Source organism: Rhipicephalus microplus, unplaced genomic scaffold, assembly GCF_043290135.1.
Source record: "Rhipicephalus microplus isolate Deutch F79 unplaced genomic scaffold, USDA_Rmic scaffold_50, whole genome shotgun sequence".
Classification (NCBI taxonomy): Eukaryota; Metazoa; Arthropoda; class Arachnida; order Ixodida; family Ixodidae; genus Rhipicephalus; species Rhipicephalus microplus.
This window is the reverse complement of record NW_027464623.1, coordinates 1,610,491-1,626,933: the sequence shown is the minus strand read 5'-3', so window position 1 is coordinate 1,626,933 and position 16,443 is coordinate 1,610,491.

Sequence of the window (16,443 nt, the reverse complement as noted above, 5' to 3'; positions counted from 1 at the left end):
TTTCTGCTTAGGGCAGTCTACCCTTTCATCCTCTGTTCTTTCTTCGCAATCGCGTTAAGACTACTTCTAATAACGCCCCCTCTACTTTCGTTGGCCTAATTGCCTGACAGTTCTCATTATTATTGTGTCTAACACAGAAAACGAGCCCTTAGGTTTATCAACATTTCATGCATTCATGTGGTCTAATGGCTAAAGTACTCGGCTGCTGACCCGCAGGTCGCGGGATCAAATTCCGGCTGCGGCGGCTGCATTTCCGATAGAGATGGAAATGTTGTAGGCCCATGTGCTCAGATTTAAAGAACCCCAGGTGGTCTAAATTTCTGCAGCCCTCTACTACGGCGTCTCTCATAATCATATAGTGGTTTCGGAATGTTACACCCCACATAGAAATCATTTCCTTCATTCATAGCGAGGTCCTCGTTCTGGCAGTCTATGTGGCTGCAGGTATCTGAGAGATTATTGCTCAGCTGCCTGCTCGTATTGTATATGGTGACATACTTCGTGACTCCAACAGACAAAAAAACGCGTGTTTTACATTCGCCGCGTGTGCAACAGGTGGCCCTGACTGTCGCTTCCCACGTGTAAATGCACATGTATGCCGTAAAAAGTGGATGGGGGGATTGCTGCCGTGGTAGCTCAGTTACGTTTCAAGAGCACTGCACAGAGCCAACGCTATTTCAAAATCCTCGAATGCACGATGTTTCTCATAAAACGCTCCACATGTGGAATGCATTCAACCGCTAATGTATATAAAAAAAACTACGTGCAACAGTTTTATAGCACGAAGGAACCATTGTTCAGGACACGTCGTTCAGCCAAGCAGTGAAACGAAAAAAAGTAAAATAACGCGGATTCTTCTCAACCTCGACAGCTTCGAACTCCAGCTTAGCGATGATCGAATGCCCTTCAGTTCTTTCTTAGTTAACTTTTTTCATTGTTTCTTTTTATTTTACCTCCATGTATTTTTTTGCTGGCACAATAACTAGGAAATCAGAAATTAGCGTTGCAAGTTTCTCCACTTTGCTGTGTTGTTCGACATTGGGGGCCTATGGCTTTGCCATCACCGAAGGAATCCGCTTATAGTTACGCTTCGATTGCCAGTGGCAGGAACATTTTCTTCGAGGCCGAACAGAGGGACGCAAGGTCGACGCAACCTCTAAAACATTTATTGTGCTTCTTCAAACTGCGCGATGTGGTTGTTGCTTTTTGGCGCGCGTCAGAATACCTGCTGACTGCTCTACCATTCGGGTTATGGTCACGTGAGTTCGTCAACGTGGGTTGTGGAACAGTGCCCCGAAAGTGGTTAGAAAACAAGAAAGCGAAACAAAATACAGAAAGCCTTTTATTCTGGGCTTCGCAATACCTCCCGTATGAATAAGTACACAAATCCATCAACTTTTCAATCCAGAAGCGCGTGAACAGCCACCCAATTTTGTAAAAAGGTTTATGAAAAAAAGGGCTGTATTCGCATTTCGGTGTACAGTTATTCAAGCCGTACCAATTCGAGAGTGTATGAAGAAACCTGAAAGGGCCGAGAAAAGTCGCATTTTCATAGGAAATCCCCCGAGGCAGCAAAATGTCAGCGGACACGCTGTCAAATTCCTGTCCTGACTTTTGTCATACAAAGTTTCGCTCACTTCAACATCTTTTGTCATTATCTCTTCTTGTGTTGTTACAAACCAAATTGGCATCATCTCTACTGCAACGTCGCCCAATGTCACGCCGACAGCCTTTACAACAACTGTCGAATTTCTCGCGTGTTGCATTTGCCATTTCTTACAAAGCTGATTATTTCATCATTTCGGTGATTCCAAAGAATTCGCGTTTGTTGACTAGAATCTCAGAATATACAAAAAAAAAAGCTTGCTCATGCCTTCTGTAAGACTTAGACTACACTGCACCTCCGTTATCATTCCCTCGCGCAGGTAGAGCGTGGCTAATGCCAGAAAAGTTGCTGTTCCCAGCACACGGTCAGAGAATAGCAACTTCATTCACATATCGCTCGGAGTTCGTGTTTTATGAAAAAGAGGCGTTCATCGAATGGTCCCAAGTGAAACGTAAATAACATTGTGTGGCCTTTCTGCGAAAATTTCAACACACACACACACACACACACACACACACACACACACACACACACACACACACATATATATATATATATATATATATATATATATATACTCTTGCACCTACTGTACTCACCACTCACGTAATGCACTGCGAAAAAAAAGCCGGCAAAAAAGCTCAGTCACAAGCATTCAGTCATGAATCAGCCAAGCAAATTCACGCGCCTCAATCGGTTCTCCATGTTACAAAAAGAACTTGAGTGATGTTATGCTGCCGTAATTACCATGACTGACGTCAGTTCAGTCGAGTCTTTCGTTCTCAGAAACACGAAAGCGGGCTTGTGTGTAGACATTTGAAGCTTTGTGCATAACAGCACCTGTAAAGAGGATAAAGAGAGGAGGAGGTGAGATGAAAGGAAGGCTGTGTTACGTGGCTTCTGGAAAAGACATCTGCGATTCTGTTCAGCGTGCGGCACGAACAGTAAAGTTCGACGTTCTGTAATTGCCCGCATGTGAGCAATATTTCCAGGTCTATGAGGCCTTGCTTCGTCAGAAATGCATCCTTCAATATTTGCGCATCAATGACGGGGTGGCGCTTTCAGTGAAAACCTGGATAGACAAGGAAATAAAAACGACGTGAACTAGGTCATATAATAGAGGTGGTGGTCTTCTGTATGAGGTCCTATGTATGAGCTTCTGTATACGCGAAATCAGTGCCTTCAATTCTGTTAGATGTTCTTACTTCCTTTACGGACCATAAGTTGCTTACGTGGTGTGCAATGAAGACGCGCTGCTATAGATCCTTTTTCATACTTTATGACGAAAGACTAAACGCAGACGTGCTCAGCCACGAGTCCTTTGTCGTCGTCGTCTTCATCATCATCACCACCATCATCATCATCGTCGTCGTTGTCGTCATCATCCTCATCATCATTGTCGTCGTATCATCATCATCATCAAAATTGACATCAGCCTGACTACACCCACTGCAGGACAAAGGCATCTCCTATGACCCGCCAATCAACCCAGTCTTGGGCTTTTCCTTACCCTGTTGTACCTGCGAACATTTTGATCTTATTGGCCCACCCAACTTTCTGTCTCCCCTCCGTGCGTTCGCCTTCTCTGGCAATCCAGTCAGTTACCCTTAATGAGCACCGGTTATCCTGCCTACGTGCTACGTGCCCGGCCCATGCCCATTTCTTCTTCTTCTTGATTTTAAATATGATATTCTTAACACCGGTTTGTTTCTTGACCCACTCTACTCCCTGTTGATGTCTCTCACGTTTACTCTTATCGTTTTTCTTGCCATCGTTCGCTGCGTCGTCCTCAGTTTAAGCTGAACCCCCTTTGCAAAGACTCCAGGTTTACGTTCCGTAGCTAAGTACTGGCAAGATACAGCTGTTATATACCTTCCTCTTGAGGGTTAGTGGCAGACAACCATTTATACTTTTAGGATGCTCCCCGAATGTTAACCAGCCATTTTTATTCTTCTAGTTATTTCACTCTCATACTTTGGCTCCGCAGTTATTACTTGTCCTAAGTACACATATTTCTTGAAACTTCCAGCGTCTCTCCACCTATCGCAAAGTGCTGTTTTTCGCAGATACTATTGGTCATTACTTAAGTTTTTTGCATATTAGTTTTTAGACGTACTCTGATGCTTTCCGTGTCCAGTTCAGCAAGCATGCGAGGTAGTTCGTCTCCTGACTTACTCACCAAGGCAATGCCATCAGCGGATCGCAGGCTACTAAGATACTCTTCATTAACTCTTCTCCTTAACTGTTCTCAATATACGGTTCTGAAAACCTCTTATAAACACGCGGTGAATAGCATTTAAGTGATCGTTTTACTTATGGAGAACTATGGTGGCTGTGGATTCAAGGGAAATTCTGCTTTGGATTCACTGTGGCTTCCAAGTCCCGTAAAACTGATAGAAAAAGAAATTGCTGGCAAATTAGCTACTGCAGCAGACAAAAAGTTCACTTTCCACCAGTGCCCATTTATTTCTCATAAAGCAGGAAGATTCTTTCTCAACTGTGCCATAAATTATGCAAGGACGCTTGGTTTGACGAAAATACGAATCCTTCGCTTTTATATCAAATAGATCCGCCTCTCCGACTCTTGCCTAATCAAAAGATCGATAGACCGTTCGACACACTACTGAGCCATCTACGATTAGGTGTTTCATACACCATTCACGTCTTATGCCACATAAAAAGAAGAACGTTGCCGCACTGTGATCATACTGATATAACAGAGAAGCATATCCTTATAGAATGTCCACAGTGGAATCAACAACGCTGTGAACTGAGGGATCGCCTGAACCGACTGGAAGATGACCGTTTACGATTAGAAAAATACTTGGGACATGACCACATTTGAATAATCAAAGGCGCGCAGTAAGCACCCTCCTTGATTTTTCAATTGACACGAATCTAATGAACTGTCTTTAGTTCATAATATACCTTGCCGCTATTTGTACAGACTCTATCTGCAATGTGATCCCGATATATGAACTGCACTATCACCATACATAGTGTGCTCATTCATGCATTATAAGCCCTCCAATGTATATAGTATGTATATAGTGCCTCTGATTAGTTTTTTACTATTTTATGAATTTTTTCTTGTTTGTGTGTGTTCATCCTTACATTACTGTCGTAATGTTTGGATAGCCAGCTCTAACGTAGCATACCTTCCCATATTCTGCCAAATATAAATAAGTATAAATAATTCATTCAGTATGGTAATGTAGGGTTCTTTGATGCCCTGATTTCGTAATACATGCATTACTACTGATGTCTTTACTTGGCTTTCACTTGATGAGCGCCAGCGTCAACGTCGTCGCCTGTGTAAGCGTCAGCGCCCACTGCTTCGCATCTACATAAGGTTCCCTTTATCTGGGGATGGTTTATCTGGAACTTTTCTAGGTTAAAGGTCGTAAAACACGTTAATAATAATAATAATAATAATAATAATAATAATAATAATAATAATAATAATAATAATAATAATAATATATGATTATGATTATGCTCTTCCATTTTATTTTTTTCTTTACTGGCGATATACAGTGGACCAAGAAGATTCACATTGTAATATGCATTGTTTATTTCTTTGGGAGTCCCTGTAGCCGTTATGTTTTTTTCTTAGCAAACAAAAGATAATTGGTAATGAGGAATGAAACTGAGAAAATATATTACAAGACAGAGTAGTTTAACTAGAACGTGCCTGACTGCTTTCGTTCTGATGACAGACGTTACAGATTTTCTTCTCTACGGCATCAACCTTTACCATGGAGCTCTTTCTCACCTACTCACGTTCCGTGGCCGCTGCTTCCTACCTCGTTTGGTTGACGATCTACTTAGATCTCGTGCTACGCGACACAACTTTACGACTTCTTACCATGCTCACACTAACGGACTTACCCGAACCTCTCAACCGCGAACTGAGGGACATGCTTTTTATGTATGTTTCTGACTACCACACCGCTGGGCCATCCTCCTCTCGTACGGAACCTTCACCTTCAACTCTCCGCCTCATCAAACTGCTGGCTACTCGCCATTTTATCCTCTCTTTTACCTCTTTACACTTTTATTCCGTCAGACCCTCCATCCATCTCTTTGCATGCTCAAGATTTCAACTCCCGAGCTCGTCGCTCGTCGTCCCAGACTGCACAAAAGTCACTCTATGACAGTCGACACAGGGATGGCGATTCTTCTCCGGGCTACCACGTGCTACTGTGGCTCACATATGATCGTGTCAGCCTCTGCGAGAAATTTTTATCGAGATGCGTTGTGCCTTACCGAGTTCTGCACCAGGTGACAGAAGCCACCCATGAAATTTCCCTGACTACGAACTCGTCGACTCTTACATGCAGAACTGACCTTGCAATTGTTTCTCGCCTGCAGCCCTAAGACAGTGGCACGCCCTTCTAACCTTAACGGGCACCGGCACGGTGCTCTGTCGAACGGGATAATGTCACGGATATAGAATGGTACCTCTGGCATGGGCGCCAAAATGACACGGAAAGGATGGAGACGACGGTGTTTGAATTCATGTGCAGTGGAATGACTGATTTGAAAGCACTCAATGTGTGCAAACCCTGATTGCAGTGAGGGCCGCACATACTGATAGCGAATTCGTCAAAATGATTGCTGAGCTTCCTGATGCTGCTATAGTTCAGGCAGAGCTAAATCTTGATTCGTCACTTTTCTACACTTTGTCAAGCATCCTTCACTATCACTCTCTCTCTCTCTATTGGTTCCAGGTCATCCCTAATATAGCGCTTAATAAGCGCAGTGATTAGTTTTGCGTTATATGCAAAAAATATTATCAAACCCTATTTTAATAAAGTTCTTGATATTACTGATTATACACTGCTCATAAACTTGAACGTTTATCTTGTGACGAAGGCTTTGTATGCGGATGAAAATTTGATGCGTATGAACTCATACTTCAAAAACAGAGACAATAAAAACTGTTTCTGAAAGCATTGCTGGGTATGGATACAGCCTTTGAATATCCTGTACTGCTAATATCTTAAACCGGGTAGCAGGTGAAGAGAGTCAAGCTTCCATGTACAAGATTTTGGTTGCCCCCAAATACACGCAGTGCGAGCTTCTTATTAACTTCCTGTTGCTCTTTATCTCTGCTTTGCCTTTCAAAGGACCTCCTAACCCTCAGGCAGCTGGAAGTTTTTGGTGCGTCTTATCTAACACTTTTCTTTGTCCTTGTGTATTTGTGTATGCAAGTTTATTATTATTATTAATATTATTATTATTATTATTATTATTATTATTATTATTATTATTATTATTATTATTATTATTATTATTATTATTATTATTATTATTATTATTATTATTATTATTATTATTATTATTATTATTATTATTATTATTATTTCTGACATCACACATAGACGATGGTTCACCTGCATCCACTGGCAGAATTACGAATTTTCTTGAAAGCACAAATGTGCAAATGTGACCTCTCGTGCACTCATTAGAAAGACTTGGGTCAAGGTAAAACAAACAATGCATTCATTTTGGTTGATGCGACGCAAACTAGAATACAACGAAAAGTAAAAAAACAGAACAGGCACGGACAGGTGCGTTTCGCAAGTCATAGGAAGAGAGATTTAGAAACTATATTAAAAAATGAAGTAACACTCATAATTCTGAGAATATCCTTTCCCTTGGGGGCTTCTTCTCGGGACCACCGCAACAGGAGCGTCTGCTTAGCAGTTTGCGAATTTCTTAGACACAAGAAGCTTAGCTTGCTAGGTTCTTACTAATGAAATTACAGTTCTTTCAAATCGCCATTTATTTATTTATTTCAATTATTAGTTCTTTAGGTACTTTTTTTGTACTAAACCATATGATTGTCGATATTTATATTCTTTAGATTACTGAATAATTATTTCTCATCAAACATTGATATTCCTTTTTCCCCTACGTATTGACTTCTGCGTGACCGATTCCCCTCAGTGATGGGAAGCTTGGAGACCAGTATGTTTCTTATTCTTCGTCCTCCTCTCGTGTGCACTGTATCAACTAATGGCGTATTTGGTTGGGCGTTTTCGAGCGCTCTGGAGCTATCTGAAAAGTTGCTGCACCTTCGGTTGGTAGAATTCGAGTGCTTGGGCTTCCTTCGATTGATTCTTTCATCTTCTGACCCAGAGCGCTCCCGACCGCTCTGACTTCGAAGAGAGACCGTGGCACAATTTGACCGGGAGGACGGATCATGTGACACAAACCAGCCAATCACGTGGCTGCCAGCAGGTGAACCAGGTTAGAAGCACGAGTATGCATTTCGGAAGCACGCATCACCAGGCGCGTAGTGCACGTGCATTGTTAGTGGCATGCTCGAGCATGTGTGGGGTGAATTCACATCTATGAAGCCATAAATGCATCTTGTCCCTAACGAGGTGGCTGGCGAAGGCGGAGGCAACGTCAATGCTGTCGTTACAGCAGCTCGAAGACAACCGCGTGATTTGCCTTGAAGATAGCAGCTCAGACGAGTACGATCGTCAAATTTATGTGCTGAGCTCACAAGGCTTTCGCTACGTCCAGACATATAAGAGAGAGCGAAACAAAGAATATACGAAACGTCAGACATGTCAGAGATGTCCACTGGACTGATCGGCACCATTTGCTAACGCAGCGGGGCAATGTTTACCTGGCAGCTTCCCGCTCCGGCTGCAAGGTTAAGCTTCAGGCGCGCTGCTCTTAAGCTGCTCTGAGCGCTCTGAGATAGCCGATGTATTCGGTTGGTACGCTCCTCTCACGCTTTGATTGCGAGCTGTCTCTGCATCTTGGTGAGTCATAGGACCAGAGCAGCCACTCGCATACGCCATGAGATAAACGCATACCAACTCGTTCAAGCTTCTATTGTTATACGAACAGTGCTTCTCGAGCAATAGGATACTTCTCCTAAAGCACCCATAAACAGTTGATTATTCGATTAAGACATAGCACTGCAAGCGATTAATTGGGTGAAGGGTACGTTGATTAACGAATAATTGATTAAAAATTTCAAGCGACCATCCCTACGCTGTGAGCTGGCCTTGTACGACGTGTAGTGCGGTCCACGATAATTTTTTTGTGTTACTTTGGTAAAAAAAAAAACATCCGAGTGTTTCAGTAGATAACTCGCCCCATGTTGTATTCTTCTATACGCACAGAGTGACAACTCATGTTTTTCTGTGCTCCGAAACTTCAGCGTCACAGGTACGAATACTCACAATAACGTTTCCTGCATGAGCTTTGTGAGTAGGCAAGTCTCCTTGAAGCCGCTGATGGAAGATACTTGCTCTGAGTCAGTTACACCTGTTGCCCACGCTTTCTGAGAGGGCGTCTCTTCTCACACGGCTGTGTACCTTTCCGAATCGATACTTCGCCTCCATGTTCTCGCCCTTTGCTGTGTGCGCTCTTCCTGTTTGGTTTCTGCGTTGTCCTGAATATCTATACAATCAACTTAGGAGAAAAACATGGCTTTAGACTTCCACTAACCTCTGTACAATCTATGTGAAAGCTTTGGGCGTTGCATAAATACTGTGACTACTTGAAATTTGAAACTCGCTGTTAGAAACTAGACCTAATCTAGCGCGGAAGCAATGTTATGCGTGGTAGCTTCTGCTTTTGTTATTTAGTTATACCGATATGAGTGGGTAAGCTACATTAGAGCTTGCTACCCGGGCACATACTTCATACATAGTTGAAACGTCACGACTGCCAATTCACCAATAAAAAAATATATTTGTGGTGCACAATGAAATGGTAGTCAGGAGAATGGCGTAAGAGACAGATTGAATTCCCGCAAAGCCAGGTGTAAGAAGGAATCAGTAGCCAAGGAGGTTAGCTTTAAAGTTTGCGTTGAACCGGGCTCTCGTGGGGTACCAAGGAAGAGGACTAGGATAATTATACAAAGAAAAATAGAAAAGAGAAAAAATACAACAAATTCAGTGACGACTGCTGGACTGCACCACAAGATAGAGGCGCTCACACAAACGTGTCCTCGCCGAAAACCCCAAAAGTAGTTTCACTTCTTTGTGGGCCTAAAAGAGGTGCAGAAGTGATCATTACTTTGTTGCGCTAAAGCTTTCGTAAAAATTGTGTGAAACACTACACTGCGTCAAACACATCCGTGTTTTTTTTGTTTAGCAATTCCGTGATGTCCAAAGTACAAATATTGATCTTAAAATGTTCTCAACCAATCAAATAATTAAATTGTTTTCATTAAAAAAATCTTCCAAGGCCACCGTGACACATCTTTCAATCATGTTTTTGTGGACTTGTACGACGCATGTTAGAATACCATCAAAGTAATGCTGCAGCAGAGGACTACGAACTAATTTGATCCTCCATAATTTCTTACTTAATCTGCACCTAAATCAGAGTAGATGGGTTTTATATCATTTCACCGCAAAAAAAAAAGTGCAGCTTCTCTAGCAAGGAATACAACCTGCAACCTCGAGCTTCACTGCAGCACACCAAAGCCTGCAATGCTACCAAAGGGAGGGGGACGGCATATATGTTTTGTTCATGTTGCCATGACAACAGTGGTTAAAAACTTTACACAAAAAAGACCTTATCACACGAGTAAGTCTAACTGCTGTTATAACCAACTGCAGTTAGCGGACGTAACCACAGTTACCGTAAACCGCATAGAAGCGCTGCCACACGTTTGCATCACGGGCAAACTTGCACGCGTGTAGGGAACACAGTTCTAACTTTAGTCAGGTATATGACGTTGAATCGCATAGCGCCATTATTTGCCAATGACTGCACAAGTTCAACAAGTGCACCGTTCTGCGTAAAAACGATTAGTTTCCAACACGTAGCTGCTTGTATCGGTAGCTGCCCGTCGTGAAGGTAGAGGGTTAATTAAAATAGCGAGTCCTACGTGGCGGTGCTTATACACAAAACTTATGCACGTAATTGATCTTCTCAAACGCACTGAAGGTGGGTAATTTTGTTTTTAGCCTCAAAACCAAGGCCTTGTTTGGTGAGGAATGCTTCCAATATTGAGAATCCCTGCCATTGTACAAGCGTACCGCAGTTGTTACCACTTAATCCTGCTTGTCAGCAAGCGCGCGGCTGCTCCTCAAATCATTCATTTTTGCTGAGGTCCTTATTCAGATTCTGGGAATGTTAGACCAAGTTGGGGGGTACGTGCACACGTTGCTCTTAGCGTGACCTCAGTCAAATAAATAATTAGCCACACAACAACCGCATATTGCGCTGAAAAATCCCGCTGCATGCCAAATTGAATACTTAGTTTCCAGTGATTGATGCAATGATATAGCGTATGGTACTGATATGAAAGCGTTGACGGTGAGGCTCTTGAAAGAAATGTATAAAAAATAAAGAGAACGCCTTGTCCATAACTGGGGAGTGTGCGTGATAATAATTAGACAATATTCTAAATATTTTTTCTAAGACAAATCATAGATTATAACGGTTTATGGTGCGGTTGTGCAGTTGTCAACACTATCTATCTATCTATCTATCTATCTATCTATCTATCTATCTATCTATCTATCTATCTATCTATCTATCTATCTATCTATCTATCTATCTATCTATCTATCTATCTATCTATCTATCTATCTATCTATCTGTCTGCCTGTGTGTATGTTTGCCTGCCTATGTCATTGTGATTAACACCTGCTGCAATTCTGAATACTGCTGTTCATTCGTCCTCCCATGCACGCCTATTTCTATTTATTTATTTTTATTTATTATTTACTTTATTTATTTATTTATTTATTTATTTATTTACAACAGCCGCATTGTGGCAGACCAGGAGGAAAAAGTTGACACAATCAGCTTGAGGGTGTCGTGGCCACCCTACACGATTTACAGTGTCAACTGTAGTAACGAACAAAAAACGTCAGAAAAATCGAATGCACATATAATAAACTGCACACGAATATCCCCATGAAAAAAAACAGAAAACGTGCTTGCATAGACATTATTAAGGAGCATTAAAATATTTCCCTTGAGAAAACAATGGGAACAAAAAAAATAGATGGTGTTGCTTAGGAGGCAAGTGTATGATAAGAATAGTGTGGTGAACAGTGTCCGTGGTTTTTTGAATGGAGTTTCCAGATTGTTAAAAAGCTGCTCTTTACTGAATCCGTTTAGCAAAGCTAGTAGCATGAAGCGAATCATTTTTTAACCGTAGTTAGAGCAACATTTGTTTGTTTGCCATTGTTTAGGTTTGCATATATTATACTTTATTAGACTGGCATGTAATTCTGCTAGCGTTTGTAGAGCACTAGACTTGTTCATTAGGCTATATTTATAAAGACGAGATAGATTACTTTTAAAGATGGACTTTACCGGGCCAATTTTATCTTCTAAAAAAGTCACTGGTGCGTGAGAGGTATGAAACCTTGCGTGCTAATCGAATCACAAGTTTCTGTAAAAGTGCGAGCTTGTCAATGTTTTCTTTTGTAGTAGTACTCTAAACAAGCAATCCATAATTAAATATTATTATAGATGGAGCATTGCACAATACCTTGTTAATGCTTATAGGACGCCTCACCACTGTGGTCTAGTGGCTAAGGTACTCGGCTGCTGACCCGGACGTCGCGGAATCGAATCCCGGCTTTGTTGGCTGCATTTTTGGTGGAGGCGGAAATGCTGTAGGCCCGTGTGCTCAGATTTGGGTGCACATTAAAGAACCCCAGGTGGTCGAAATTTTCGGAACCCTCCACTACGACGTCTTTCATAATCATATGTTGGTTTTGGGACGTTCAACCCAACAAATCAATCTTGCTTATAGGACATTCGAAAAAGAACGTGGCACAACACACTGATTCTTTTAGATAGTTTGCTAATTAGGTAATTTATGTGGTTATCTCATATTGTGTGTTCATTGAAAAACACGCCTGTAGTTTTTATTGATGGTATTGTTACCTGACATCGGCAACGAAAGAGCATCATAGACGACGAAGACGGTGAAATCATCCGTGCTCTTGTTGTTGCTGTTGGGCCGCCATCTTGGCTGCAGCTGTCTCTGACTCTCCCTGCATATTTTGTAAATATATTTATTTCATTCATTGTCTCACCCCCGTGACATTTTGTGGTGGTGTGGGATACAACACAATATAACGGAGCTCCGCAGTGGCCGACGCTTGGATTTTTCCACCATGGCAAACCAGGGACCCGCTCCCGCCGAGGTGACTACAATAACAACTGTTGCCCTTCCGCAGCTGACACATCCTGGCACGTTCTGTGGCACGGATGCAGTCGACATCGAAGAATGGTTGCTGTTGTACAACGTACATGTAAGAATTACCGCTGGGATGGAACTCTTATGTTAGCCAATATCCTGTTCTACTTGAAAGTAACAGCAAAAGTGTGGTTCGAGAACCATGAAGATGAAATTGGAAGCTGGGATGCATGCAAAGAAAAGATGCGCGCCCCTTTCGGCAAGTCTGTGGGTCGAAAGGCTGCGGCCAAGAAGGAGTTGACATCTCGTGCGCAGACGTCGTCAGAGTCCTACGTGACTTACATACTGGACGTGCTTGCCCTTTGCCGAAAAGCAGACAACAGTATGGAAGAAACCGAAAGAGTAGCTCAGATATTAAAAGGCATTGCAGATGATGCATTCAACCTTCTCATATGCAAGGAATGCAACACGGTCGATGCCCTCATCAAGGAGTGCCGGCGTTTTGAGGCCGCGAAAAGCCGACGTATCACCCATAATTTCACTCGACTACCAAACACAGCAGCAACCTGGTCATGTGAAGACGGGCCTGTACTACAGACGCCGTTAACCGCAAAGCACATGACCAAGATCTTCCGACGTGAACTTGAAGCTCTGTCTCCTGCGTCCACGTTCTCCCATGCCTGTGACTCTAGCCCTCAGATGGTGCCACTGGTACATGCCATTGTGCGACAAGAGCTTTCCGATGCTGGACTGGCCTGTGAGTGCACTACAGCTGCCTCTCAGCCGATCGACCGTCGTCGACTCCCTGTTTCCTATGCCCAAAGCCAAAACCTTCTGGCGCGCCCTCGCAATCCAGCCGAGTGGAGGACTGCTGACGATCGCCCGATTTGTTTCAACTGCCACCGTATCAGACACGTGGCCCACCATTGTAACACTCGGTGGTATTAGTATCGGGCATCCTATGTGTACCCCCATCGGCCAGAGAGGGATCATGGGCGCTTTCAATCTTACCGGGAGTCACCTCAGGCCACTAGCGAAGACGTTCCTTCTATGCCGCCATATCGTCGTCACTCTCCATCTCCGCATGCTCACCAGTCCCGTTCACCGCTCTCCCGTCGCCCGTCGTCTCGCTCGCCCCGATTTCTCCGACCAACGTCGGCGACTGACCACCTGCCGCGGGAAAACTAGATGATGCAGCTCCTGGAGGTGATGCTGCATCGACCACTTGCCCGCCAAACCCTCTGGCCATGCTGCCGACCCGACGCAACCATATTGACGTTGAAGTAGATGACACACCCGTTGTTGCCCTTCTGGACACAGGGGCTCACATATCATTGATGAATTCAGAACTTCGTTGCCGCCTTCGGAAAGTTTTATTGCCACCCCCAGTGCCACTCCTCAAGGTCGCCGAAGGCGGCATATTTCCAGTGCTTGGAATGGGCTCCGCGCTTATAAGTGTGGCTGTTTGCTCCACGACAGTGCTATTCGCTGTGCTCGAGAAATTTTCCCAAGAACTTATCCTCGGCATGAACTTTTTATACGCCCACTCTGCCCTTATTGATTGTGGAACCAGCATGCTTCAACTTGATTTACCGTGTTACCATGACGAGCCAACACCAGCTCAACCCCGTCTGTGTTCTGCAGATGACGTTCGCCTAGCACCTCAAGCCGTTACTTACGTGAACCTGAGATCTGTTCCTCCTGTTCCCGTTGGTGACTACATGTTGACACCTATTGCTGACGTTCTGCTGGCCAAAAATGTTGCCATGCCTCACACACTTTTGACAGTCACGGGAAATACAGCATCTCTTCCGATCCGAAACTTCAGCTGGTGCGCTGAAGTTATCCCAGATGGTATGACTGTGGCAAAAGTTTCTTCTATAGATGCTGCCATTTCGGCGTTCGTTGCCAAATCTTCTTCGTCCTCAGCTCCGTTATCATTCTCGTACAGCGGAGCGAATGCCATCATCGAAAAGATGATCGCTCCGGACCTTCTTCCCGCACAGACAGCTGACATCTGCCACCTGCTGAAATCCTACCGCGACATTTTTGATTTTGATGACCGCCCTTTGGGTAAGACATCCTTTGTAACTCATAGGATTAACACTGGAGATGCCAGCCCCATTCAACGACGTCCTTATTGCGTGTCCAATTCTGAACGACAAGTTATCCAGCCCGAAATCGAAGAAATGCTCACAAAAGACGCCATCGAACCTTCCTGCAGTCTATGGGCATCGCCGGTCGTGCTAATCAAGAAGAAGGATGGCAGCTGGCGCTTCTGCGTAGACAACCGTCACTTAAACAAATTAACACTTAAGGACGTGTATCCCCTGCCGCGGATTGACGATGCTCTCGACTGCCTACATGGGTCTGCCTACTTTTCATCTATTGACTTGCGATCAGGATACTGGCAGAATTCTGTCGATCATTGATACCGTGAGAAAACCGCATTCATCACACCAGATGAACTTTTCCAGTTCAAGGTTATGCCATTCAGATTGTGTAATGCGCCAGCTACATTTGAAAGGATGATATACACTCTCCTGCGTGGATACAAATGGACCACGTGTCTGTGCAATCTCGATGACGTCATCGTATTTTTACCTACATTCGAAAGGCACCTTAGCCGCCAAACGGCTGTTCTTGAGGTTTTCCGGAGAGCAGGACTTCAGCTCAACTCTTCCAGATGTCGCTTTGGCCATCGGTAAATCACTGTGCTGGGCCACCTTGTCAGTGCTCGAGGCGTGCAATCTGATCATGACTAAATTCGAGTTGTCAAAGATTTTCCCAGACCACGTTCCGCAAAAGACGTACGGAGTTTTTTCGGCCTTTGTTCTTACTTTCGACGTTTCGTGAAGAATTTTCCTGACATTGCCCAACCATTTATGGAGCTATTGAAGAAGAAGATGCCTTTTTATTGGGGTACTGATCAAGCAGCTGCCTTCAGCACCCTTACAACATTACTTACTTCCCCACCCATCTTGGCTCATTTCGACCCGTCAGCCCATACTGAAGTTCGTTCCGATGCAAGCGGACATGGAATTTGTGCTGTTCTCGCCCAGTGGCAACGAGGACAGGATCGCGTCAATGCTTATGCCAGTCGCCTCCTTTCTCCTTCGGAGAACAAGTTTTCCATTACAGAGCGTGAGTGCCTCGCACTAGTCTGGAAGTCGGAAAATTTCGACCGTACTTGTTTCGCCGCACCTTTTCGGTAATTACCGACTACCATGCCTTGTGCTGGATGTCGTACCTTAAAGATCCAACTGGACGACTTGGCCGCTGGGCCGTGAAACTACAAGAATACAGCTTTTACGTGGCATACAAATCTGGCCTAATGCACCAGGATGCCAACTGTCTATTCCGTCACCCCGTGAACCCATCTGACCTTTCAGCACATGATTCTGACCCTTGTGTCTCCGCCCTGTCGGCTTTCACCGACATTCATAAGATATTTTTTCACAATCCATCAATGAAGCGAGACCTCATTTCACAACCGTCATACCACTCATCGCGCATTGATCATCAGCATAAGGTTGCCATTCCGTTTTTCCGCACCAAATTCTTTTCAGCAGCCTTCTTACCGAAAACAGCCGCCGATTGGAACCACCTTCCCTCTTCCGTTGTATCAATAACAGACCCTTTGTTATTCAAGACTGCAATTTCTCAGCAATGCTTGTAACTATACGCA